This window comes from Ascaphus truei, unplaced genomic scaffold (assembly GCF_040206685.1).
Source record: "Ascaphus truei isolate aAscTru1 unplaced genomic scaffold, aAscTru1.hap1 HAP1_SCAFFOLD_1134, whole genome shotgun sequence".
In the NCBI taxonomy this organism is placed as follows: Eukaryota; Metazoa; Chordata; class Amphibia; order Anura; family Ascaphidae; genus Ascaphus; species Ascaphus truei.
The window spans coordinates 69748-95975 of NW_027454001.1; the positions used below are offsets into that span (position 1 = coordinate 69748).

Consider the following 26228-nt stretch of genomic DNA (forward strand, 5'->3'; position numbering starts at 1 on the left):
GGAATGTGATTTAAGAATGTTGACATTCTAGCAATTAGGAGACAAACAGCAGGAGGGATACAGGGCGGTAGTTAGTAAGGCACATAGGGTGTAGGTTGTTTCTGAGAAAAGGGTGACCACTACAGGCTTAAAGTAAGAGGGTAAAGAGCCAGAGAATAGGGAGGAATTGAAGATGTGGGTGAGAGTGGGGACTAAGAGATGCAGTAAGGTGTGAGGGGATACGATCTAGAGGGCATGGGTTAATACGCTTAGCAGGGAGGTGGAGAGAGAGAGGCAAGAGGCAGAGAGTGGTGCAGGGGTTGAGGAAGAGATGTTGCATGTACCTTATCAGAACATTAAAGAACATCAATTCACACTGGTGCAGAGTTGATGATGAATCCAGTTCACCTCCAATTCAATTTTAACAGAAATGTTTCATTCTTCATTACTGAAAAAAAAGAAAAGTAAAAAACATTTCATTACTATTTTCAAAATGGATTGAATTCCCCCAACAATGACTATGTGTTACCAATATATCCCTCTCAGTCCCACTGCAGCATATACTGTACCAGTGTGGAAGTAGGAAGGTACACAGTACCGGTAAAACAATACGTGCCGGTACTATGCACCATATGAATTATAAGGGGATGTAAATCTCCCAGTCTCTCTCCATATCCGCAACAGAGCGGGCTCCGGTCAGTGGCATGGATGCCCATATATGGGTATGCTCATATTTGGGCATCCCATGTCACTGACCGGAGCCGGCTCTGAGTATAGGGATATATGCGGAGACGCAGAGGTGCAAGGAAATGGGAGGAGGCACGGTGAGAAACAGGGAGAGACCACAGGAAGATAGAGGGCAACAACTTCCACAAGGTACTTGTATGGGTATAATTGTTTGTATTTTGTGCAGAGGGGGTAATTTCAGATAAAATACAATTCTCCACCCTCTACGAAACAATTCCACTTTGTTCAGTAAGCCAGAAAGTCTTGGTCCCATGTGGACTGAATTTAATGCAAATAAGGTCCTTAATACACAAGTAAAGAATAAAGTTACTTATTCTCTACTGTAAGAAGTGCCACATTGCCCACTATTTGGGTCCTGTGCCCAGATTGTGACCATGCATGGCAGAGGTGAGATTCCCCCAACTCCAATTTGCTACACTCTCCAAGAGAGATAATTGTGATCAGAGGTGGAACTAGGGGAGGGTGTGAGCAGGGTCACTGCCCAGGGAGTAACCTGACTGGGGGCACGGAAATCTCATTTAGTGCATATGTTGCGGCACTGCATTGATTGACCGGTCAATCTGCACTGCTGCCTGTCACAGTGACATCCTGATCGGGCACTGTGATCAGCTATAGCACTGACCCAGGTGAGATAGTTCAGCACTTTACAAGGAGGGAACAGATGTTGTGGGTGACAGATGCTGGAGGTAGGCCAAGACTGTTGGCCAGAGTAACGTGGAGACTTACTGCACTCTGCATGCCCATCCTCTCCCTGACATCAGGGGAAGGAAGTGGCCCTGGGGTGTGTGTAGGTATGCCAGATGTCAGTGTATGCATAAGTAAGTATGCCTGTGTAGTGGGAGGTGTAGGGGCGTTAAGCTGGAGGACTTAAAACAGGCACAAAAGCACATAGATACCTCTGATTATACCGCACCAAATGCTGATAATATCATGCTGTAGCTGCACTTTACAGAAGATGATGCAGATGTCATCATTGGTTGGTGGGTTCATTAAATCAATCCATCATATCATAACCACACTGTGCATATGATGTACTGAATCAGTAACACCAGGAAGACATCTCCATGTTAGGAGTAGAGTTGAAGTTAACAGAATATGTCCAGCACTGTGGTGTGTAGCCCATAAATAATAATTGTGCACATTACCAGAACAACATACTGTCAACTGCAAGATCATTTTGCTGCTTGTAGCGTATGCTCATCCTGTACAGTGTTGTAGTAGATCCGTCTCTTCAGTGTTCACTGCAACAAAAGTAAGACATTGCATTAATATTACAGACGTTTGGGGGCTGAAATCTCACTTCGCTGCGGACAATTTCCCTTTGCATAAGATTCTTGTGATTATGTCAATGATGATCAATAACTGCATCATAACACAGCCGCTCTATACAGAAGATGTACTTGCTCTCATTGGTCATTGAGGTAATACGTCACACAATGTACAGATATAGCAAGGATTATTTCTCCCACTTGTGCATTATGGCATTATGATGGGAAATGTTGTGAGATTCTGCATTATCAGCATCACTGAATCTTTTGGAAATTAAGTGATATTCTATGTTTTAATGCAATATTATGGGTGATCAGCCGGTAAAATAATAATAGCTTGCTGTATCTGTAGCCATGCTCTACCCATGATGTGCTGAACCAATGACTGCAGAGAGATTCAGAGTGCTAAACATGACTGGAACGCATCTCTGAATAATGGGCAGCAAAGCAGTGCAGAATAGGAGGTGAAAGTATTTAAAATGGAAGATCCTTAGCAGCTGTGTGGAGAGTAGACAGTACAGACTGACCAAGTAAATGGTAAAAGGAGTAACTTCAACATTACTTGGCTTTGTTCTCCACATTGAAGCTTTCCTCCTCTTTAAATCACTAATACTGATGCCATGTGTAACCTGTACTGAGAGTTATATAATCTACTGGCCTAGATGAAACCATATGATGCAAACAGGATCCATCCCACTCCAGATTCATAGAATTGAACCACCTCAACCTTTCATAACAATCACATAGAACTGCAGCTGTGCGCTACTGCACATGTTCTTGTTATGAATGGTAGTAGATGTGGTCCTTGGGTCTTTACTTCATACTGTAGCCACACTCTACTCATGATGTATTGAATCAACGAAAACTTGCATGGTTCAGATCACAGGAAGGGGTAGAGTAGAGATGAAAATATTCAATGTGAAACCCGTAGCAGCCGGATTGTGTGGAGTCAATAAAACGACAAATACTAAATGGTAAATGAGAAATATACACATTGCTTATCTGTCTCTGTGTAGTAATTTTCCTTCTCTTCATCTGTCCTTCAAATTTTCTCTTTTGCAAGAAAAGGAACACATGGCTTCAATATTCACTTCTGTTCTGCAGTCATCCCTCCTGAAATAAAAGTTAAGCATTGCATTGTTATTATGATAATACATACAATAAACCTTGCTCCAAACCATTTGATGCAAAGCAAATCCACCTCCCACCCACAGCTGTGCTCCTTCTAGAGCATGCATGTCAAACTCCAGTCCTCGAGGGTCCCAAACAGGCCAGGTTTTCAGTAGGGATATCCTGAAAACCTGGCCTCTTTGCGGCCCTCGAGGACTGGAGTTTGACATCCTTGTTCTTGAGCTTCTACCACGCAAGTCATCCATGTGAGTGACACTGTACTGCAGTTCTGGTCTGCACACAATCTACTGAATCAATGACATCACACTGTAAAGGCAATCTACAAGATGTATTAGTTGTCCACACTTCCGAAATGTTACTTTTATGTCCAAATCACTTATTCCCATGACCTGATATTTGTATTTGTTATTTATAGGATTGTCACAAAGAGTTGATGAGGTCACCAAATGATAGTATGTAGAGAGAAAGAGAGATCTCAGAACAGAGCCCTGATGTATACCCACAGACAGATCAATAGAAGACGAAGACATGTTAGCAACAGAGATGGAGAATGTGTGACAGGAAAGTTATGATGAAAACCAGGATAGAACTGTGTTACGGATACCAAGAGAGAGTTTAGAATATGAAGGAGGAGAGTGATTGAGAGCATCAAACGCAGCAGATAGATCAAGTAGGATTAGTAGGGAAAAGTGACCTTGGGAATTTGCTTTAAGCACAGTCTGTAGAACGAGCTGTACGAAAGGCAGGTTGTAAAGGATCCAGGAGGGAATGTGATTTAAGAATGTTGACATTCTAGCAATTAGGAGACAAACAGCAGGAGGGATACAGGGCGGTAGTTAGTAAGGCACATAGGGTGTAGGTTGTTTCTGAGAAAAGGGTGACCACTACAGGCTTAAAGTAAGAGGGTAAAGAGCCAGAGAATAGGGAGGAATTGAAGATGTGGGTGAGAGTGGGGACTAAGAGATGCAGTAAGGTGTGAGGGGATACGATCTAGAGGGCATGTGGTAGAGGGAGAAGAGAAGATGATTTGCTTCCAGCTCTGTAAGAGAAGAAAAAGAGTCAAATGCAGAAGGAGAATTAGGTAGAAGGAGAGAAGGGGGAAGGGACAGAAGGAATCTCCTTGTGGGTGGCATCCACCTTGCCTCTGAAGTAGTCAAATGCTTGAGGAGAAGTGAAGGAAGGATGGCAAGTGTGAGGAGAAGGTTAGTGGAGGGAGTCAAATACAGGGAAAAAAAGACAGCGTAAATTAAATTTGAGTGTTGATGAATGTGAAAAAAAAGTAGTGTGGTTTGGCCCCAGAGAGCAGCTTTATACAGGACTGGAGACATTTTTACTGTAGAAAAATCAAATATCAATTGTGTGATTTCCTTCATAGGCATTAAGAACAGCGAGTGGAAGTGTGATGAACATGTTTGGGAATTTAGCCAAGGGTGTGGGCTAGAGGGACAAGTGTGTCAGAGCCTAGAGGGGGCATATAGATAGGAGGATAGCATTGTAAGAGTTAATAAGATTGTTAGTTTAAGCGGAAAGAGAGAGAGAGCAGAGAGGTTAGAGTAGATGTCAGAGGAGAGTTTAATTAAGCAGAGGCAAATCAGTGGGACAGGTAAGATGGGGTGAGGGGAATGACTGATTGTGAATGATGAGAGCAGAAGAGGTCATGTACAACTAGAGCCTTGTTAGTCAGAGAACGGACATTCCAGATGGCATAGGAGAAGGGAAGAGAAAAGTAAGGAAAGGAATGTGGATTACATTAGATAGGTTAACACTCTTAGCAGGGAGGCAGAGGCAGGGAGGCCCGATGTGTATATGAGCAGGTTCAAGATTATAAGAGATATCCCACACATCAGCAAACATAGAAGGAGACACAGAGATAGGTGTAGAGAGAGACAGAGATAGCTCTATGTAGAGAGAGAGGGACGTAGAGAGAATGAGACAGATAGGCGCAGAGAGAGGGGGCGCAGAGAGAGGAGGCGCCAAAAGAGGGGGCGCAGAGAGAGGGGGCACAGAGAATAGGATATTAAAGAGTGCTTTTCATTGAGCAGTGCAGAAATAGCTGCAATAGAGGTCTGTACAAATGGTGCAGTGTGTAGACACATGCAAAGGTAGGGGAAGGAAAGAGGAGAACATGTGGATAAAAGCAGGAGTGTGGAAGTTAGAGAAATTAGAAAAGTTTAACAGAGGAGTGAGGAAACAGCCAGCAGAAAGAACAAGAGAGAGGTTACATTGGGATGACGTTCTGTGGTAAAGAGAAAATGCTAGGAGAGAGCTTTCAAATATTAGAGGACATGAATTGAGGGAGCAAATGTATAAATCAAAACCTGAGGGGGAGGTATAGCACGAAAGCTTGCACAGCAGATTATAGTCTTAATGTTGCGTGTACCTGTCAGGGTATTCAAGAAGTTAAATTCTCACAAGTGCAGAGTTCATGATGAAATGCTGAATCTAGTCCCCCTCCAATTTAATTTTAATATAACTTTTCCATTCTTCATTACTGCAAAAAGCAAACAAAACAAAACCACATTGCATTACTATTTTCAAAATGGATTGAATGGCATATTCAACAGTGACTGTGTGATGCCAATATTCCCCACTCACTCGTAGTGAAGCACATATTGTACTAGTGTTGAAAGTAGGCCGGTAGAGTCAGGTACGCAGTACTGATAAAACAATAAGTGCCCGTCGTAAGTACCAGCTCCGCAACAGTGCGGGCATCACATTAGTGACGTGGATGAACATATATGGATAAGCCCATATTAAGGCATCACGTGACCAGAGCCGTCACTGACTGGGTATACGTAAAGACGCAGGGAGATGCAAGGAAAGGGAGGGAGAGAGACAGGGAGAAGATGTGAAACGGAGGAAGGCACGGATGGAGGGAGTTCTTCCGAGCTTCTGCGGGCCTCTCTCTTTCACTGGTGCATGCCGGGAGCTGGTCCCAACATCCACAAAGTGTGTGTGTATTATTGGTTGTATTTTATGGGGGTAGGAGGGTAGTGTGTATATTGTGTGTGTGGGAGTATTATATTGTGTGTAGAGGTGCAGAGGAGAGTACTAGATTGTGTATCTTGTGTAAGGGTGTTGTGTATATTGTGTTTGGAGCTATAATATTATTGGGGAGATTAGTATTGAGGAGGTATTATAGTGTGTATTGTGGGGAGTATTAGTGTGTGTATTGTTTGTGGGTGACAGATGCTGGGGGTATGCAGCAATCCCTGCACTGAGGTCCGAGGCGGCTCTGCATCGCTCGCACGCACTGTGGATGACCAAGCATGTGCCCATGATAATCATGGCCTTAGAGGGATGAGTGTGTCAGAGCCTAGAAGGGGCATATATATGATGGAGGAGGGAGGAGGAGGAGGGAGGAGGAGGAGATGATAGCATTGTAAAAGTTAACAAGATAGTTAGTTTAAGCAGAAAGTGAGGAGAGGTTAGAGATAAGGGTAGATGTCAGAGGAGAGAGTTCAATTAAGCTGAGGTATCGAGTAGGACAGGGGTGAGGGGAATGAGAGGTGGTGGATGATGAGAGCAGAAGAGGTCATGTACAAATAGACCTTGTTAGTCAGAGAGCAGTCATTCCAGAGGGCACGTGAGAAGTGAAGAGTAAAGTGAGACATGGAATGTGGATTACATTAGATGGGTTAATACGCTTAGCAGGGAGGTGGAGAGAGAGAGGCAAGAGGCAGAGAGTGGTGCAGGGGTTGAGGAAGAGATGTTGCATGTACCTTATCAGAACATTAAAGAACATCAATTCACACTGGTGCAGAGTTGATGATGAATCCAGTTCACCTCCAATTCAATTTTAACAGAAATGTTTCATTCTTCATTACTGAAAAAAAAGAAAAGTAAAAAACATTTCATTACTATTTTCAAAATGGATTGAATTCCCCCAACAATGACTATGTGTTACCAATATATCCCTCTCAGTCCCACTGCAGCATATACTGTACCAGTGTGAAAGTAGGAAGGTACACAGTACCGGTAAAACAATACGTGCCGGTACTATGCACCATATGAATTATAAGGGGATGTAAATCTCCCAGTCTCTCTCCATATCCGCAACAGAGCGGGCTCCGGTCAGTGGCATGGATGCCCATATATGGGTATGCTCATATTTGGGCATCCCATGTCACTGACCGGAGCCGGCTCTGAGTATAGGGATATATGCGGAGACGCAGAGGTGCAAGGAAATGGGAGGAGGCACGGTGAGAAACAGGGAGAGACCACAGGAAGATAGAGGGCAACAACTTCCACAAGGTACTTGTATGGGTATAATTGTTTGTATTTTGTGCAGAGGGGGTAATTTCAGATAAAATACAATTCTCCACCCTCTACGAAACAATTCCACTTTGTTCAGTAAGCCAGAAAGTCTTGGTCCCATGTGGACTGAATTTAATGCAAATAAGGTCCTTAATACACAAGTAAAGAATAAAGTTACTTATTCTCTACTGTAAGAAGTGCCACATTGCCCACTATTTGGGTCCTGTGCCCAGATTGTGACCATGCATGGCAGAGGTGAGATTCCCCCAACTCCAATTTGCTACACTCTCCAAGAGAGATAATTGTGATCAGAGGTGGAACTAGGGGAGGGTGTGAGCAGGGTCACTGCCCAGGGAGTAACCTGACTGGGGGCACGGAAATCTCATTTAGTGCATATGTTGCGGCACTGCATTGATTGACCGGTCAATCTGCACTGCTGCCTGTCACAGTGACATCCTGATCGGGCACTGTGATCAGCTATAGCACTGACCCAGGTGAGATAGTTCAGCACTTTACAAGGAGGGAACAGATGTTGTGGGTGACAGATGCTGGAGGTAGGCCAAGACTGTTGGCCAGAGTAACGTGGAGACTTACTGCACTCTGCATGCCCATCCTCTCCCTGACATCAGGGGAAGGAAGTGGCCCTGGGGTGTGTGTAGGTATGCCAGATGTCAGTGTATGCATAAGTAAGTATGCCTGTGTAGTGGGAGGTGTAGGGGCGTTAAGCTGGAGGACTTAAAACAGGCACAAAAGCACATAGATACCTCTGATTATACCGCACCAAATGCTGATAATATCATGCTGTAGCTGCACTTTACAGAAGATGATGCAGATGTCATCATTGGTTGGTGGGTTCATTAAATCAATCCATCATATCATAACCACACTGTGCATATGATGTACTGAATCAGTAACACCAGGAAGACATCTCCATGTTAGGAGTAGAGTTGAAGTTAACAGAATATGTCCAGCACTGTGGTGTGTAGCCCATAAATAATAATTGTGCACATTACCAGAACAACATACTGTCAACTGCAAGATCATTTTGCTGCTTGTAGCGTATGCTCATCCTGTACAGTGTTGTAGTAGATCCGTCTCTTCAGTGTTCACTGCAACAAAAGTAAGACATTGCATTAATATTACAGACGTTTGGGGGCTGAAATCTCACTTCGCTGCGGACAATTTCCCTTTGCATAAGATTCTTGTGATTATGTCAATGATGATCAATAACTGCATCATAACACAGCCGCTCTATACAGAAGATGTACTTGCTCTCATTGGTCATTGAGGTAATACGTCACACAATGTACAGATATAGCAAGGATTATTTCTCCCACTTGTGCATTATGGCATTATGATGGGAAATGTTGTGAGATTCTGCATTATCAGCATCACTGAATCTTTTGGAAATTAAGTGATATTCTATGTTTTAATGCAATATTATGGGTGATCAGCCGGTAAAATAATAATAGCTTGCTGTATCTGTAGCCATGCTCTACCCATGATGTGCTGAACCAATGACTGCAGAGAGATTCAGAGTGCTAAACATGACTGGAACGCATCTCTGAATAATGGGCAGCAAAGCAGTGCAGAATAGGAGGTGAAAGTATTTAAAATGGAAGATCCTTAGCAGCTGTGTGGAGAGTAGACAGTACAGACTGACCAAGTAAATGGTAAAAGGAGTAACTTCAACATTACTTGGCTTTGTTCTCCACATTGAAGCTTTCCTCCTCTTTAAATCACTAATACTGATGCCATGTGTAACCTGTACTGAGAGTTATATAATCTACTGGCCTAGATGAAACCATATGATGCAAACAGGATCCATCCCACTCCAGATTCATAGAATTGAACCACCTCAACCTTTCATAACAATCACATAGAACTGCAGCTGTGCGCTACTGCACATGTTCTTGTTATGAATGGTAGTAGATGTGGTCCTTGGGTCTTTACTTCATACTGTAGCCACACTCTACTCATGATGTATTGAATCAACGAAAACTTGCATGGTTCAGATCACAGGAAGGGGTAGAGTAGAGATGAAAATATTCAATGTGAAACCCGTAGCAGCCGGATTGTGTGGAGTCAATAAAACGACAAATACTAAATGGTAAATGAGAAATATACACATTGCTTATCTGTCTCTGTGTAGTAATTTTCCTTCTCTTCAACTGTCCTTCAAATTTTCTCTTTTGCAAGAAAAGGAACACATGGCTTCAATATTCACTTCTGTTCTGCAGTCATCCCTCCTGAAATAAAAGTTAAGCATTGCATTGTTATTATGATAATACATACAATAAACCTTGCTCCAAACCATTTGATGCAAAGCAAATCCACCTCCCACCCACAGCTGTGCTCCTTCTAGAGCATGCATGTCAAACTCCAGTCCTCGAGGGTCCCAAACAGGCCAGGTTTTCAGTAGGGATATCCTGAAAACCTGGCCTGTTTGCTGCCCTCGAGGACTGGAGTTTGACATCCTTGTTCTTGAGCTTCTACCACGCAAGTCATCCATGTGAGTGACACTGTACTGCAGTCCTGGTCTGCACACAATCTACTGAATCAATGACATCACACTGTAAAGGCAATCTACAAGATGTATTAGTTGTCCACACTTCCGAAATGTTACTTTTATGTCCAAATCACTTATTCCCATGACCTGATATTTGTATTTGTTATTTATAGGATTGTCACAAAGAGTTGATGAGGTCACCAAATGATAGTATGTAGAGAGAAAGAGAGATCTCAGAACAGAGCCCTGATGTATACCCACAGACAGATCAATAGAAGACGAAGACATGTTAGCAACAGAGATGGAGAATGTGTGACAGGAAAGTTATGATGAAAACCAGGATAGAACTGTGTTACGGATACCAAGAGAGAGTTTAGAATATGAAGGAGGAGAGTGATTGAGAGCATCAAACGCAGCAGATAGATCAAGTAGGATTAGTAGGGAAAAGTGACCTTGGGAATTTGCTTTAAGCACAGTCTGTAGAACGAGCTGTACGAAAGGCAGGTTGTAAAGGATCCAGGAGGGAATGTGATTTAAGAATGTTGACATTCTAGCAATTAGGAGACAAACAGCAGGAGGGATACAGGGCGGTAGTTAGTAAGGCACATAGGGTGTAGGTTGTTTCTGAGAAAAGGGTGACCACTACAGGCTTAAAGTAAGAGGGTAAAGAGCCAGAGAATAGGGAGGAATTGAAGATGTGGGTGAGAGTGGGGACTAATCGATGCAGTAAGGTGTGAGGGGATACGATCTAGAGGGCATGTGGTAGAGGGAGAAGAGAAGATGATTAGCTTCCAGCTCTGTAAGAGAAGAAAAGGAGTCAAATGCAGAAGGAGAATTAGGTAGAAGGAGAGAAGGGGGAAGGGACAGAAGGAATCTCCTTGTGGGTGGCATCCACCTTGCCTCTGAAGTAGTCAAATGCTTGAGGAGAAGTGAAGGAAGGATGGCAAGTGTGAGGAGAAGGTTAGTGGAGGGAGTCAAATACAGGGAAAAAAAGACAGCGTAAATTAAATTTGAGTGTTGATGAATGTGAAAAAAAAGTAGTGTGGTTTGGCCCCAGAGAGCAGCTTTATACAGGACTGGAGACATTTTTACTGTAGAAAAATCAAATATCAATTGTGTGATTTCCTTCATAGGCATTAAGAACAGCGAGTGGAAGTGTGATGAACATGTTTGGGAATTTAGCCAAGGGTGTGGGCTAGAGGGACAAGTGTGTCAGAGCCTAGAGGGGGCATATAGATAGGAGGATAGCATTGTAAGAGTTAATAAGATTGTTAGTTTAAGCGGAAAGAGAGAGAGAGCAGAGAGGTTAGAGTAGATGTCAGAGGAGAGTTTAATTAAGCAGAGGCAAATCAGTGGGACAGGTAAGATGGGGTGAGGGGAATGACTGATTGTGAATGATGAGAGCAGAAGAGGTCATGTACAACTAGAGCCTTGTTAGTCAGAGAACGGACATTCCAGATGGCATAGGAGAAGGGAAGAGAAAAGTAAGGAAAGGAATGTGGATTACATTAGATAGGTTAACACTCTTAGCAGGGAGGCCCGATGTGTATATGAGCAGGTTCAAGATTATAAGAGATATCCCACACATCAGCAAACATAGAAGGAGACACAGAGATAGGTGTAGAGAGAGACAGAGATAGCTCTATGTAGAGAGAGAGGGACGTAGAGAGAATGAGACAGATAGGCGCAGAGAGAGGGGGCGCAGAGAGAGGAGGCGCCAAAAGAGGGGGCGCAGAGAGAGGGGGCCCAGAGAATAGGATATTAAAGAGTGCTTTTCATTGAGCAGTGCAGAAATAGCTGCAATAGAGGTCTGTACAAATGGTGCAGTGTGTAGACACATGCAAAGGTAGGGGAAGGAAAGAGGAGAACATGTGGATAAAAGCAGGAGTGTGGAAGTTAGAGAAATTAGAAAAGTTTAACAGAGGAGTGAGGAAACAGCAAGCAGAAAGAACAAGAGAGAGGTTACATTGGGATGACGTTCTGTGGTAAAGAGAAAATGCTAGGAGAGAGCTTTCAAATATTAGAGGACATGAATTGAGGGAGCAAATGTATAAATCAAAACCTGAGGGGGAGGTATAGCACGAAAGCTTGCACAGCAGATTATAGTCTTAATGTTGCGTGTACCTGTCAGGGTATTCAAGAAGTTAAATTCTCACAAGTGCAGAGTTCATGATGAAATGCTGAATCTAGTCCCCCTCCAATTTAATTTTAATATAACTTTTCCATTCTTCATTACTGCAAAAAGCAAACAAAACCAAACCACATTGCATTACTATTTTCAAAATGGATTGAATGGCATATTCAACAGTGACTGTGTGATGCCAATATTCCCCACTCACTCGTAGTGAAGCACATATTGTACTAGTGTTGAAAGTAGGCCGGTAGAGTCAGGTACGCAGTACTGATAAAACAATAAGTGCCCGTCGTAAGTACCAGCTCCGCAACAGTGCAGGCATCACATTAGTGACGTGGATGAACATATATGGATAAGCCCATATTAAGGCATCACGTGACCAGAGCCGTCACTGACTGGGTATACGTAAAGACGCAGGGAGATGCAAGGAAAGGGAGGGAGAGAGACAGGGAGAAGATGTGAAACGGAGGAAGGCACGGATGGAGGGAGTTCTTCCGAGCTTCTGCGGGCCTCTCTCTTTCACTGGTGCATGCCGGGAGCTGGTCCCAACATCCACAAAGTGTGTGTGTATTATTGGTTGTATTTTATGGGGGTAGGAGGGTAGTGTGTATATTGTGTGTGTGGGAGTATTATATTGTGTGTAGAGGTGCAGAGGAGAGTACTAGATTGTGTATCTTGTGTAAGGGTGTTGTGTATATTGTGTTTGGAGCTATAATATTATTGGGGAGATTAGTATTGAGGAGGTATTATAGTGTGTATTGTGGGGAGTATTAGTGTGTGTATTGTTTGTGGGTGACAGATGCTGGGGGTATGCAGCAATCCCTGCACTGAGGTCCGAGGCGGCTCTGCATCGCTCGCACACACTGTGGATGACCAAGCATGTGCCCATGATAATCATGGCCTTAGAGGGATGAGTGTGTCAGAGCCTAGAAGGGGCATATATATGATGGAGGAGGGAGGAGGAGGAGGGAGGAGGAGGAGGGAGGAGGAGGAGATGATAGCATTGTAAAAGTTAACAAGATAGTTAGTTTAAGCAGAAAGTGAGGAGAGGTTAGAGATAAGGGTAGATGTCAGAGGAGAGAGTTCAATTAAGCTGAGGTATCGAGTAGGACAGGGGTGAGGGGAATGAGAGGTGGTGGATGATGAGAGCAGAAGAGGTCATGTACAAATAGACCTTGTTAGTCAGAGAGCAGTCATTCCAGAGGGCACGTGAGAAGTGAAGAGTAAAGTGAGACATGGAATGTGGATTACATTAGATGGGTTAATACGCTTAGCAGGGAGGTGGAGAGAGAGAGGCAAGAGGCAGAGAGTGGTGCAGGGGTTGAGGAAGAGATGTTGCATGTACCTTATCAGAACATTAAAGAACATCAATTCACACTGGTGCAGAGTTGATGATGAATCCAGTTCACCTCCAATTCAATTTTAACAGAAATGTTTCATTCTTCATTACTGAAAAAAAAGAAAAGTAAAAAACATTTCATTACTATTTTCAAAATGGATTGAATTCCCCCAACAATGACTATGTGTTACCAATATATCCCTCTCAGTCCCACTGCAGCATATACTGTACCAGTGTGAAAGTAGGAAGGTACACAGTACCGGTAAAACAATACGTGCCGGTACTATGCACCATATGAATTATAAGGGGATGTAAATCTCCCAGTCTCTCTCCATATCCGCAACAGAGCGGGCTCCGGTCAGTGGCATGGATGCCCATATATGGGTATGCTCATATTTGGGCATCCCATGTCACTGACCGGAGCCGGCTCTGAGTATAGGGATATATGCGGAGACGCACAGGTGCAAGGAAATGGGAGGAGGCACGGTGAGAAACAGGGAGAAACCACAGGAAGATAGAGGGCAACAACTTCCACAAGGTACTTGTATGGGTATAATTGTTTGTATTTTGTGCAGAGGGGGTAATTTCAGATAAAATACAATTCTCCACCCTCTACGAAACAATTCCACTTTGTTCAGTAAGCCAGAAAGTCTTGGTCCCATGTGGACTGAATTTAATGCAAATAAGGTCCTTAATACACAAGTAAAGAATAAAGTTACTTATTCTCTACTGTAAGAAGTGCCACATTGCCCACTATTTGGGTCCTGTGCCCAGATTGTGACCATGCATGGCAGAGGTGAGATTCCCCCAACTCCAATTTGCTACACTCTCCAAGAGAGATAATTGTGATCAGAGGTGGAACTAGGGGAGGGTGTGAGCAGGGTCACTGCCCAGGGAGTAACCTGACTGGGGGCACGGAAATCTCATTTAGTGCATATGTTGCGGCACTGCATTGATTGACCGGTCAATCTGCACTGCTGCCTGTCACAGTGACATCCTGATCGGGCACTGTGATCAGCTATAGCACTGACCCAGGTGAGATAGTTCAGCACTTTACAAGGAGGGAACAGATGTTGTGGGTGACAGATGCTGGAGGTAGGCCAAGACTGTTGGCCAGAGTAACGTGGAGACTTACTGCACTCTGCATGCCCATCCTCTCCCTGACATCAGGGGAAGGAAGTGGCCCTGGGGTGTGTGTAGGTATGCCAGATGTCAGTGTATGCATAAGTAAGTATGCCTGTGTAGTGGGAGGTGTAGGGGCGTTAAGCTGGAGGACTTAAAACAGGCACAAAAGCACATAGATACCTCTGATTATACCGCACCAAATGCTGATAATATCATGCTGTAGCTGCACTTTACAGAAGATGATGCAGATGTCATCATTGGTTGGTGGGTTCATTAAATCAATCCATCATATCATAACCACACTGTGCATATGATGTACTGAATCAGTAACACCAGGAAGACATCTCCATGTTAGGAGTAGAGTTGAAGTTAACAGAATATGTCCAGCACTGTGGTGTGTAGCCCATAAATAATAATTGTGCACATTACCAGAACAACATACTGTCAACTGCAAGATCATTTTGCTGCTTGTAGCGTATGCTCATCCTGTACAGTGTTGTAGTAGATCCGTCTCTTCAGTGTTCACTGCAACAAAAGTAAGACATTGCATTAATATTACAGACGTTTGGGGGCTGAAATCTCACTTCGCTGCGGACAATTTCCCTTTGCATAAGATTCTTGTGATTATGTCAATGATGATCAATAACTGCATCATAACACAGCCGCTCTATACAGAAGATGTACTTGCTCTCATTGGTCATTGAGGTAATACGTCACACAATGTACAGATATAGCAAGGATTATTTCTCCCACTTGTGCATTATGGCATTATGATGGGAAATGTTGTGAGATTCTGCATTATCAGCATCACTGAATCTTTTGGAAATTAAGTGATATTCTATGTTTTAATGCAATATTATGGGTGATCAGCCGGTAAAATAATAATAGCTTGCTGTATCTGTAGCCATGCTCTACCCATGATGTGCTGAACCAATGACTGCAGAGAGATTCAGAGTGCTAAACATGACTGGAACGCATCTCTGAATAATGGGCAGCAAAGCAGTGCAGAATAGGAGGTGAAAGTATTTAAAATGGAAGATCCTTAGCAGCTGTGTGGAGAGTAGACAGTACAGACTGACCAAGTAAATGGTAAAAGGAGTAACTTCAACATTACTTGGCTTTGTTCTCCACATTGAAGCTTTCCTCCTCTTTAAATCACTAATACTGATGCCATGTGTAACCTGTACTGAGAGTTATATAATCTACTGGCCTATATGAAACCATATGATGCAAACAGGATCCATCCCACTCCAGATTCATAGAATTGAACCACCTCAACCTTTCATAACAATCACATAGAACTGCAGCTGTGCGCTACTGCACATGTTCTTGTTATGAATGGTAGTAGATGTGGTCCTTGGGTCTTTACTTCATACTGTAGCCACCCTCTACTCATGATGTATTGAATCAACGAAAACCTGCATGGTTCAGATCACAGGAAGGGGTAGAGTAGAGATGAAAATATTCAATGTGAAACCCGTAGCAGCCGGATTGTGTGGAGTCAATAAAACGACAAATACTAAATGGTAAATGAGAAATATACACATTGCTTATCTGTCTCTGTGTAGTAATTTTCCTTCTCTTCAACTGTCCTTCAAATTTTCTCTTTTGCAAGAAAAGGAACACATGGCTTCAATATTCACTTCTGTTCTGCAGTCATCCCTCCTGAAATAAAAGTTAAGCATTGCATTGTTATTATGATAATACATACAATAAACCTTGCTCCAAACCATTTGATGCAAAGCAAATCCACCTCCCACCCACAGCTGTGCTCCTTCTAGAGCATGCATGTCAAACTCCAGTCCTCGAGGGTCCCAAACAGGCCAGGTTTTCAGTAGGGATATCCTGAAAACCTGGCCTGTTTGCGGCCCTCGAGGACTGGAGTTTGACATCCTTGTTCTTGAGCTTCTACCACGCAAGTCATCCATGTGAGTGACACTGTACTGCAGTCCTGGTCTGCACACAATCTACTGAATCAATGACATCACACTGTAAAGGCAATCTACAAGATGTATTAGTTGTCCACACTTCCGAAATGTTACTTTTATGTCCAAATCACTTATTCCCATGACCTGATATTTGTATTTGTTATTTATAGGATTGTCACAAAGAGTTGATGAGGTCACCAAATGATAGTATGTAGAGAGAAAGAGAGATCTCAGAACAGAGCCCTGATGTATACCCACAGACAGATCAATAGAAGACGAAGACATGTTAGCAACAGAGATGGAGAATGTGTGACAGGAAAGTTATGATGAAAACCAGGATAGAACTGTGTTACGGATACCAAGAGAGAGTTTAGAATATGAAGGAGGAGAGTGATTGAGAGCATCAAACGCAGCAGATAGATCAAGTAGGATTAGTAGGGAAAAGTGACCTTGGGAATTTGCTTTAAGCACAGTCTGTAGAACGAGCTGTACGAAAGGCAGGTTGTAAAGGATCCAGGAGGGAATGTGATTTAAGAATGTTGACATTCTAGCAATTAGGAGACAAACAGCAGGAGGGATACAGGGCGGTAGTTAGTAAGGCACATAGGGTGTAGGTTGTTTCTGAGAAAAGGGTGACCACTACAGGCTTAAAGTAAGAGGGTAAAGAGCCAGAGAATAGGGAGGAATTGAAGATGTGGGTGAGAGTGGGGACTAAGAGATGCAGTAAGGTGTGAGGGGATACGATCTAGAGGGCATGGGTTAATACGCTTAGCAGGGAGGTGGAGAGAGAGAGGCAAGAGGCAGAGAGTGGTGCAGGGGTTGAGGAAGAGATGTTGCATGTACCTTATCAGAACATTAAAGAACATCAATTCACACTGGTGCAGAGTTGATGATGAATCCAGTTCACCTCCAATTCAATTTTAACAGAAATGTTTCATTCTTCATTACTGAAAAAAAAGAAAAGTAAAAAACATTTCATTACTATTTTCAAAATGGATTGAATTCCCCCAACAATGACTATGTGTTACCAATATATCCCTCTCAGTCCCACTGCAGCATATACTGTACCAGTGTGAAAGTAGGAAGGTACACAGTACCGGTAAAACAATACGTGCCGGTACTATGCACCATATGAATTATAAGGGGATGTAAATCTCCCAGTCTCTCTCCATATCCGCAACAGAGCGGGCTCCGGTCAGTGGCATGGATGCCCATATATGGGTATGCTCATATTTGGGCATCCCATGTCACTGACCGGAGCCGGCTCTGAGTATAGGGATATATGCGGAGACGCACAGGTGCAAGGAAATGGGAGGAGGCACGGTGAGAAACAGGGAGAGACCACAGGAAGATAGAGGGCAACAACTTCCACAAGGTACTTGTATGGGTATAATTGTTTGTATTTTGTGCAGAGGGGGTAATTTCAGATAAAATACAATTCTCCACCCTCTACGAAACAATTCCACTTTGTTCAGTAAGCCAGAAAGTCTTGGTCCCATGTGGACTGAATTTAATGCAAATAAGGTCCTTAATACACAAGTAAAGAATAAAGTTACTTATTCTCTACTGTAAGAAGTGCCACATTGCCCACTATTTGGGTCCTGTGCCCAGATTGTGACCATGCATGGCAGAGGTGAGATTCCCCCAACTCCAATTTGCTACACTCTCCAAGAGAGATAATTGTGATCAGAGGTGGAACTAGGGGAGGGTGTGAGCAGGGTCACTGCCCAGGGAGTAACCTGACTGGGGGCACGGAAATCTCATTTAGTGCATATGTTGCGGCACTGCATTGATTGACCGGTCAATCTGCACTGCTGCCTGTCACAGTGACATCCTGATCGGGCACTGTGATCAGCTATAGCACTGACCCAGGTGAGATAGTTCAGCACTTTACAAGGAGGGAACAGATGTTGTGGGTGACAGATGCTGGAGGTAGGCCAAGACTGTTGGCCAGAGTAACGTGGAGACTTACTGCACTCTGCATGCCCATCCTCTCCCTGACATCAGGGGAAGGAAGTGGCCCTGGGGTGTGTGTAGGTATGCCAGATGTCAGTGTATGCATAAGTAAGTATGCCTGTGTAGTGGGAGGTGTAGGGGCGTTAAGCTGGAGGACTTAAAACAGGCACAAAAGCACATAGATACCTCTGATTATACCGCACCAAATGCTGATAATATCATGCTGTAGCTGCACTTTACAGAAGATGATGCAGATGTCATCATTGGTTGGTGGGTTCATTAAATCAATCCATCATATCATAACCACACTGTGCATATGATGTACTGAATCAGTAACACCAGGAAGACATCTCCATGTTAGGAGTAGAGTTGAAGTTAACAGAATATGTCCAGCACTGTGGTGTGTAGCCCATAAATAATAATTGTGCACATTACCAGAACAACATACTGTCAACTGCAAGATCATTTTGCTGCTTGTAGCGTATGCTCATCCTGTACAGTGTTGTAGTAGATCCGTCTCTTCAGTGTTCACTGCAACAAAAGTAAGACATTGCATTAATATTACAGACGTTTGGGGGCTGAAATCTCACTTCGCTGCGGACAATTTCCCTTTGCATAAGATTCTTGTGATTATGTCAATGATGATCAATAACTGCATCATAACACAGCCGCTCTATACAGAAGATGTACTTGCTCTCATTGGTCATTGAGGTAATACGTCACACAATGTACAGATATAGCAAGGATTATTTCTCCCACTTGTGCATTATGGCATTATGATGGGAAATGTTGTGAGATTCTGCATTATCAGCATCACTGAATCTTTTGGAAATTAAGTGATATTCTATGTTTTAATGCAATATTATGGGTGATCAGCCGGTAAAATAATAATAGCTTGCTGTATCTGTAGCCATGCTCTACCCATGATGTGCTGAACCAATGACTGCAGAGAGATTCAGAGTGCTAAACATGACTGGAACGCATCTCTGAATAATGGGCAGCAAAGCAGTGCAGAATAGGAGGTGAAAGTATTTAAAATGGAAGATCCTTAGCAGCTGTGTGGAGAGTAGACAGTACAGACTGACCAAGTAAATGGTAAAAGGAGTAACTTCAACATTACTTGGCTTTGTTCTCCACATTGAAGCTTTCCTCCTCTTTAAATCACTAATACTGATGCCATGTGTAACCTGTACTGAGAGTTATATAATCTACTGGCCTAGATGAAACCATATGATGCAAACAGGATCCATCCCACTCCAGATTCATAGAATTGAACCACCTCAACCTTTCATAACAATCACATAGAACTGCAGCTGTGCGCTACTGCACATGTTCTTGTTATGAATGGTAGTAGATGTGGTCCTTGGGTCTTTACTTCATACTGTAGCCACCCTCTACTCATGATGTATTGAATCAACGAAAACCTGCATGGTTCAGATCACAGGAAGGGGTAGAGTAGAGATGAAAATATTCAATGTGAAACCCGTAGCAGCCGGATTGTGTGGAGTCAATAAAACGACAAATACTAAATGGTAAATGAGAAATATACACATTGCTTATCTGTCTCTGTGTAGTAATTTTCCTTCTCTTCAACTGTCCTTCAAATTTTCTCTTTTGCAAGAAAAGGAACACATGGCTTCAATATTCACTTCTGTTCTGCAGTCATCCCTCCTGAAATAAAAGTTAAGCATTGCATTGTTATTATGATAATACATACAATAAACCTTGCTCCAAACCATTTGATGCAAAGCAAATCCACCTCCCACCCACAGCTGTGCTCCTTCTAGAGCATGCATGTCAAACTCCAGTCCTCGAGGGTCCCAAACAGGCCAGGTTTTCAGTAGGGATATCCTGAAAACCTGGCCTGTTTGCGGCCCTCGAGGACTGGAGTTTGACATCCTTGTTCTTGAGCTTCTACCACGCAAGTCATCCATGTGAGTGACACTGTACTGCAGTCCTGGTCTGCACACAATCTACTGAATCAATGACATCACACTGTAAAGGCAATCTACAAGATGTATTAGTTGTCCACACTTCCGAAATGTTACTTTTATGTCCAAATCACTTATTCCCATGACCTGATATTTGTATTTGTTATTTATAGGATTGTCACAAAGAGTTGATGAGGTCACCAAATGATAGTATGTAGAGAGAAAGAGAGATCTCAGAACAGAGCCCTGATGTATACCCACAGACAGATCAATAGAAGACGAAGACATGTTAGCAACAGAGATGGAGAATGTGTGACAGGAAAGTTATGATGAAAACCAGGATAGAACTGTGTTACGGATACCAAGAGAGAGTTTAGAATATGAAGGAGGAGAGTGATTGAGAGCATCAAACGCAGCAGATAGATCAAGTAGGATTAGTAGGGAAAAGTGACCTTGGGAATTTGCTTTAAGCACAGTCTGTAGAACGAGCTGTACGAAAGGCAGGTTGTAAAGGATCCAGGAGGGAATGTGATTTAAGAATGTTGACATTCTAGCAATTAGGAGACAAACAGCAGGAGGGATACAGGGCGGTAGTTAGTAAGGCACATAGGGTGTAGGTTGTTTCTGAGAAAAGGGTGACCACTACAGGCTTAAAGTAAGAGGGTAAAGAGCCAGAGAATAGGGAGGAATTGAAGATGTGGGTGAGAGTGGGGACTAAGAGATGCAGTAAGGTGTGAGGGGATACGATCTAGAGGGCATGGGTTAATACGCTTAGCAGGGAGGTGGAGAGAGAGAGGCAAGAGGCAGAGAGTGGTGCAGGGGTTGAGGAAGAGATGTTGCATGTACCTTATCAGAACATTAAAGAACATCAATTCACACTGGTGCAGAGTTGATGATGAATCCAGTTCACCTCCAATTCAATTTTAACAGAAATGTTTCATTCTTCATTACTGAAAAAAAAGAAAAGTAAAAAACATTTCATTACTATTTTCAAAATGGATTGAATTCCCCCAACAATGACTATGTGTTACCAATATATCCCTCTCAGTCCCACTGCAGCATATACTGTACCAGTGTGAAAGTAGGAAGGTACACAGTACCGGTAAAACAATACGTGCCGGTACTATGCACCATATGAATTATAAGGGGATGTAAATCTCCCAGTCTCTCTCCATATCCGCAACAGAGCGGGCTCCGGTCAGTGGCATGGATGCCCATATATGGGTATGCTCATATTTGGGCATCCCATGTCACTGACCGGAGCCGGCTCTGAGTATAGGGATATATGCGGAGACGCAGAGGTGCAAGGAAATGGGAGGAGGCACGGTGAGAAACAGGGAGAGACCACAGGAAGATAGAGGGCAACAACTTCCACAAGGTACTTGTATGGGTATAATTGTTTGTATTTTGTGCAGAGGGGGTAATTTCAGATAAAATACAATTCTCCACCCTCTACGAAACAATTCCACTTTGTTCAGTAAGCCAGAAAGTCTTGGTCCCATGTGGACTGAATTTAATGCAAATAAGGTCCTTAATACACAAGTAAAGAATAAAGTTACTTATTCTCTACTGTAAGAAGTGCCACATTGCCCACTATTTGGGTCCTGTGCCCAGATTGTGACCATGCATGGCAGAGGTGAGATTCCCCCAACTCCAATTTGCTACACTCTCCAAGAGAGATAATTGTGATCAGAGGTGGAACTAGGGGAGGGTGTGAGCAGGGTCACTGCCCAGGGAGTAACCTGACTGGGGGCACGGAAATCTCATTTAGTGCATATGTTGCGGCACTGCATTGATTGACCGGTCAATCTGCACTGCTGCCTGTCACAGTGACATCCTGATCGGGCACTGTGATCAGCTATAGCACTGACCCAGGTGAGATAGTTCAGCACTTTACAAGGAGGGAACAGATGTTGTGGGTGACAGATGCTGGAGGTAGGCCAAGACTGTTGGCCAGAGTAACGTGGAGACTTACTGCACTCTGCATGCCCATCCTCTCCCTGACATCAGGGGAAGGAAGTGGCCCTGGGGTGTGTGTAGGTATGCCAGATGTCAGTGTATGCATAAGTAAGTATGCCTGTGTAGTGGGAGGTGTAGGGGCGTTAAGCTGGAGGACTTAAAACAGGCACAAAAGCACATAGATACCTCTGATTATACCGCACCAAATGCTGATAATATCATGCTGTAGCTGCACTTTACAGAAGATGATGCAGATGTCATCATTGGTTGGTGGGTTCATTAAATCAATCCATCATATCATAACCACACTGTGCATATGATGTACTGAATCAGTAACACCAGGAAGACATCTCCATGTTAGGAGTAGAGTTGAAGTTAACAGAATATGTCCAGCACTGTGGTGTGTAGCCCATAAATAATAATTGTGCACATTACCAGAACAACATACTGTCAACTGCAAGATCATTTTGCTGCTTGTAGCGTATGCTCATCCTGTACAGTGTTGTAGTAGATCCGTCTCTTCAGTGTTCACTGCAACAAAAGTAAGACATTGCATTAATATTACAGACGTTTGGGGGCTGAAATCTCACTTCGCTGCGGACAATTTCCCTTTGCATAAGATTCTTGTGATTATGTCAATGATGATCAATAACTGCATCATAACACAGCCGCTCTATACAGAAGATGTACTTGCTCTCATTGGTCATTGAGGTAATATGTCACACAATGTACAGATATAGCAAGGATTATTTCTCCCACTTGTGCATTATGGCATTATGATGGGAAATGTTGTGAGATTCTGCATTATCAGCATCACTGAATCTTTTGGAAATTAAGTGATATTCTATGTTTTAATGCAATATTATGGGTGATCAGCCGGTAAAATAATAATAGCTTGCTGTATCTGTAGCCATGCTCTACCCATGATGTGCTGAACCAATGACTGCAGAGAGATTCAGAGTGCTAAACATGACTGGAACGCATCTCTGAATAATGGGCAGCAAAGCAGTGCAGAATAGGAGGTGAAAGTATTTAAAATGGAAGATCCTTAGCAGCTGTGTGGAGAGTAGACAGTACAGACTGACCAAGTAAATGGTAAAAGGAGTAACTTCAACATTACTTGGCTTTGTTCTCCACATTGAAGCTTTCCTCCTCTTTAAATCACTAATACTGATGCCATGTGTAACCTGTACTGAGAGTTATATAATCTACTGGCCTAGATGAAACCATATGATGCAAACAGGATCCATCCCACTCCAGATTCATAGAATTGAACCACCTCAACCTTTCATAACAATCACATAGAACTGCAGCTGTGCGCTACTGCACATGTTCTTGTTATGAATGGTAGTAGATGTGGTCCTTGGGTCTTTACTTCATACTGTAGCCACCCTCTACTCATGATGTATTGAATCAACGAAAACTTGCATGGTTCAGATCACAGGAAGGGGTAGAGTAGAGATGAAAATATTCAATGTGAAACCCGTAGCAGCCGGATTGTGTGGAGTCAATAAAACGACAAATACTAAATGGTAAATGAGAAATATACACATTGCTTATCTGTCTCTGTGTAGTAATTTTCCTTCTCTTCAACTGTCCTTCAAATTTTCTCTTTTGCAAGAAAAGGAACACATGGCTTCAATATTCACTTCTGTTCTGCAGTCATCCCTCCTGAAATAAAAGTTAAGCATTGCATTGTTATTATGATAATACATACAATAAACCTTGCTCCAAACCATTTGATGCAAAGCAAATCCACCTCCCACCCACAGCTGTGCTCCGTCTAGAGCATGCATGTCAAACTCCAGTCCTCGAGGGTCCCAAACAGGCCAGGTTTTCAGTAGGGATATCCTGAAAACCTGGCCTGTTTGCTGCCCTCGAGGACTGGAGTTTGACATCCTTGTTCTTGAGCTTCTACCACGCAAGTCATCCATGTGAGTGACACTGTACTGCAGTCCTGGTCTGCACACAATCTACTGAATCAATGACATCACACTGTAAAGGCAATCTACAAGATGTATTAGTTGTCCACACTTCCGAAATGTTACTTTTATGTCCAAATCACTTATTCCCATGACCTGATATTTGTATTTGTTATTTATAGGATTTTCACATGTATTACTACTGTGAAACGCTATATACATTAATAGTGCTATATAAATAAATACATACACATTTATATATAATAATAATAACAGCATGTTCTTTTAAAGCGCTGCTAGTTTTACGTAGCGCTATACAGAGACATTTTGCAGACACAAGTCCCTGCCCCATAGAGCTATAATCTATGACATTGGTGCCTGAGGCACAGAGGATATGAAGTGACTTGCCCAAGGTCACACACACACAAATATATATACATAAATATATACATATATACACACACACACACACACACACACACACACACACACACACACACACACACACACACACATGAAAACTAACACAGAAAAAAAGAATCCCCTGAATAGCACTCTAACATACACAAATTGTATCAATAAAGGTTTATTAATCACATACACATAAATGGTTAAAATGAGGAGCAGTGGTGACCTACAAAGCTGTTATAAACTGAACCTTAAGGTGTGGGGAAAAATGCTACACTGCAGTAATAAGTACAAAGTATGTAAATAAAGTGTAGAGGCAAGAAATATATGGAAATGAGAACACTCAGACCGGCCGGTCAAGTACTACCTAAGTTGAAGCCCCCTGTGTGAAGTGCTTGTATGAAACTAGTGTATAACTAACAAGCAAATGCTTGTCCGGGGGCTTAACATATAGACAGTTGATAGATGTATTTGAAGTTGCATATTCTGTGCCGTGGATTAATCAGTATACTGAAAGCAACTGAAGATGGTACAGTAGCTGTGATAGGTTGGCCTCATAGCTCCTCCTTCAATGGAGGACTCGGCTCACGGAGCACTTAAATCTCTAAATGCCCAAAGAAAAAAATAAGCATGCAGTACTTAAAGTGAAAGTAAAATGAGAAATGAAATAAACACACACATTGAAAAATCACTCACCCGACTGAGAGCGCCTTCTACAGAGCGCTGTACCACTGCTCAGCTAGCAGCTAAAACTGTCTCATTTTCCCACCATTGAAGTTTACACATGTCCACGCCCCACTCTAACAAGACGCTGTGTACGGAAGCTCGCAGGAGACAAACTAGTGAGAGAAGGTGTAGCTGCTAGCCACACTCCACGAGGTGCATTGTGGGAAATGTAGTTCTTTGCCTGCTAGCTTCTCTGACTGGTTACTGATCAGGTGATGTCACTAGGGGCGGGATTAGTGTGTTGCAATGTAACGGCCCGGCTGTATGATTGTCACAGAAGGGGGGAGCCTGAGAATGTCACGGATTTAATTACACATGTAATGATGTAATAACACAGCCATGAACTAAGTCAGTATACATATGGTCATGTGATATTTATAATGCATTTATTAACATTATTGTGTGGATTTAGGCTGAATTAAACTTGTATGGGATTGTCACTTTAATATCACAGTACCACTACTGTTTTAACACTTATAATGACCTCCTGATTACAGATTATTAGGGACAGACTTAAAAAGGCCTGTGTAAATATTTATTATAGAGTGGCCTCTTTACTTTATAATATCAGGGAGTATCAGACAGGCCTGTGTTTATTTTTAATATACATTAGGGTGACCTGACTCCAGATTATTGGCCTTTCCCTCTGACAAATGCATATTTTCCTATACTGTGTTAATTTTGTTAGAACAAAATAAATATTCATGCGCTAAATGACAGTACCAGTGTGAGTCCCAATAAGAAGTAGTGAGGTAAAAAACCATGGTACCAGCAACATATGTAACTGATGGGGAGGGTGCTAAAATATATGGAGTGTGGCGTCCTGATTGCTAAATGAGGTGTATTATATCATAAGTGCATATAACAATATCCCTCATAGCAATCTATTAAGAACCAACAAGAACTAGG

General features: G+C 42.8%; 2 long non-coding RNA genes across 2 annotated transcripts; both read right to left on the minus strand.

The window, feature by feature from the left end:
- Window positions 1-328: 328 nt before the first annotated feature.
- On the minus strand, window positions 329-13456 carry LOC142475290 (uncharacterized). The gene is made up of 9 exons (XR_012790861.1): window positions 13371-13456; window positions 12016-12126; window positions 9512-9631; window positions 8396-8491; window positions 6848-6951; window positions 5506-5616; window positions 2988-3107; window positions 1872-1967; window positions 329-427 (listed from the first exon to the last, which is right to left on the minus strand). It is a non-coding gene; the product is annotated as an uncharacterized LOC142475290 (long non-coding RNA).
- A 9242-nt stretch (window positions 13457-22698) lies between these two features.
- Window positions 22699-25376, minus strand: LOC142475291 (uncharacterized). Its single transcript, XR_012790862.1, has 3 exons — window positions 25290-25376; window positions 23815-23934; window positions 22699-22794 (listed from the first exon to the last, which is right to left on the minus strand). It is a non-coding gene; the product is annotated as an uncharacterized LOC142475291 (long non-coding RNA).
- Between the last annotated feature and the right edge of the window lie 852 nt (window positions 25377-26228).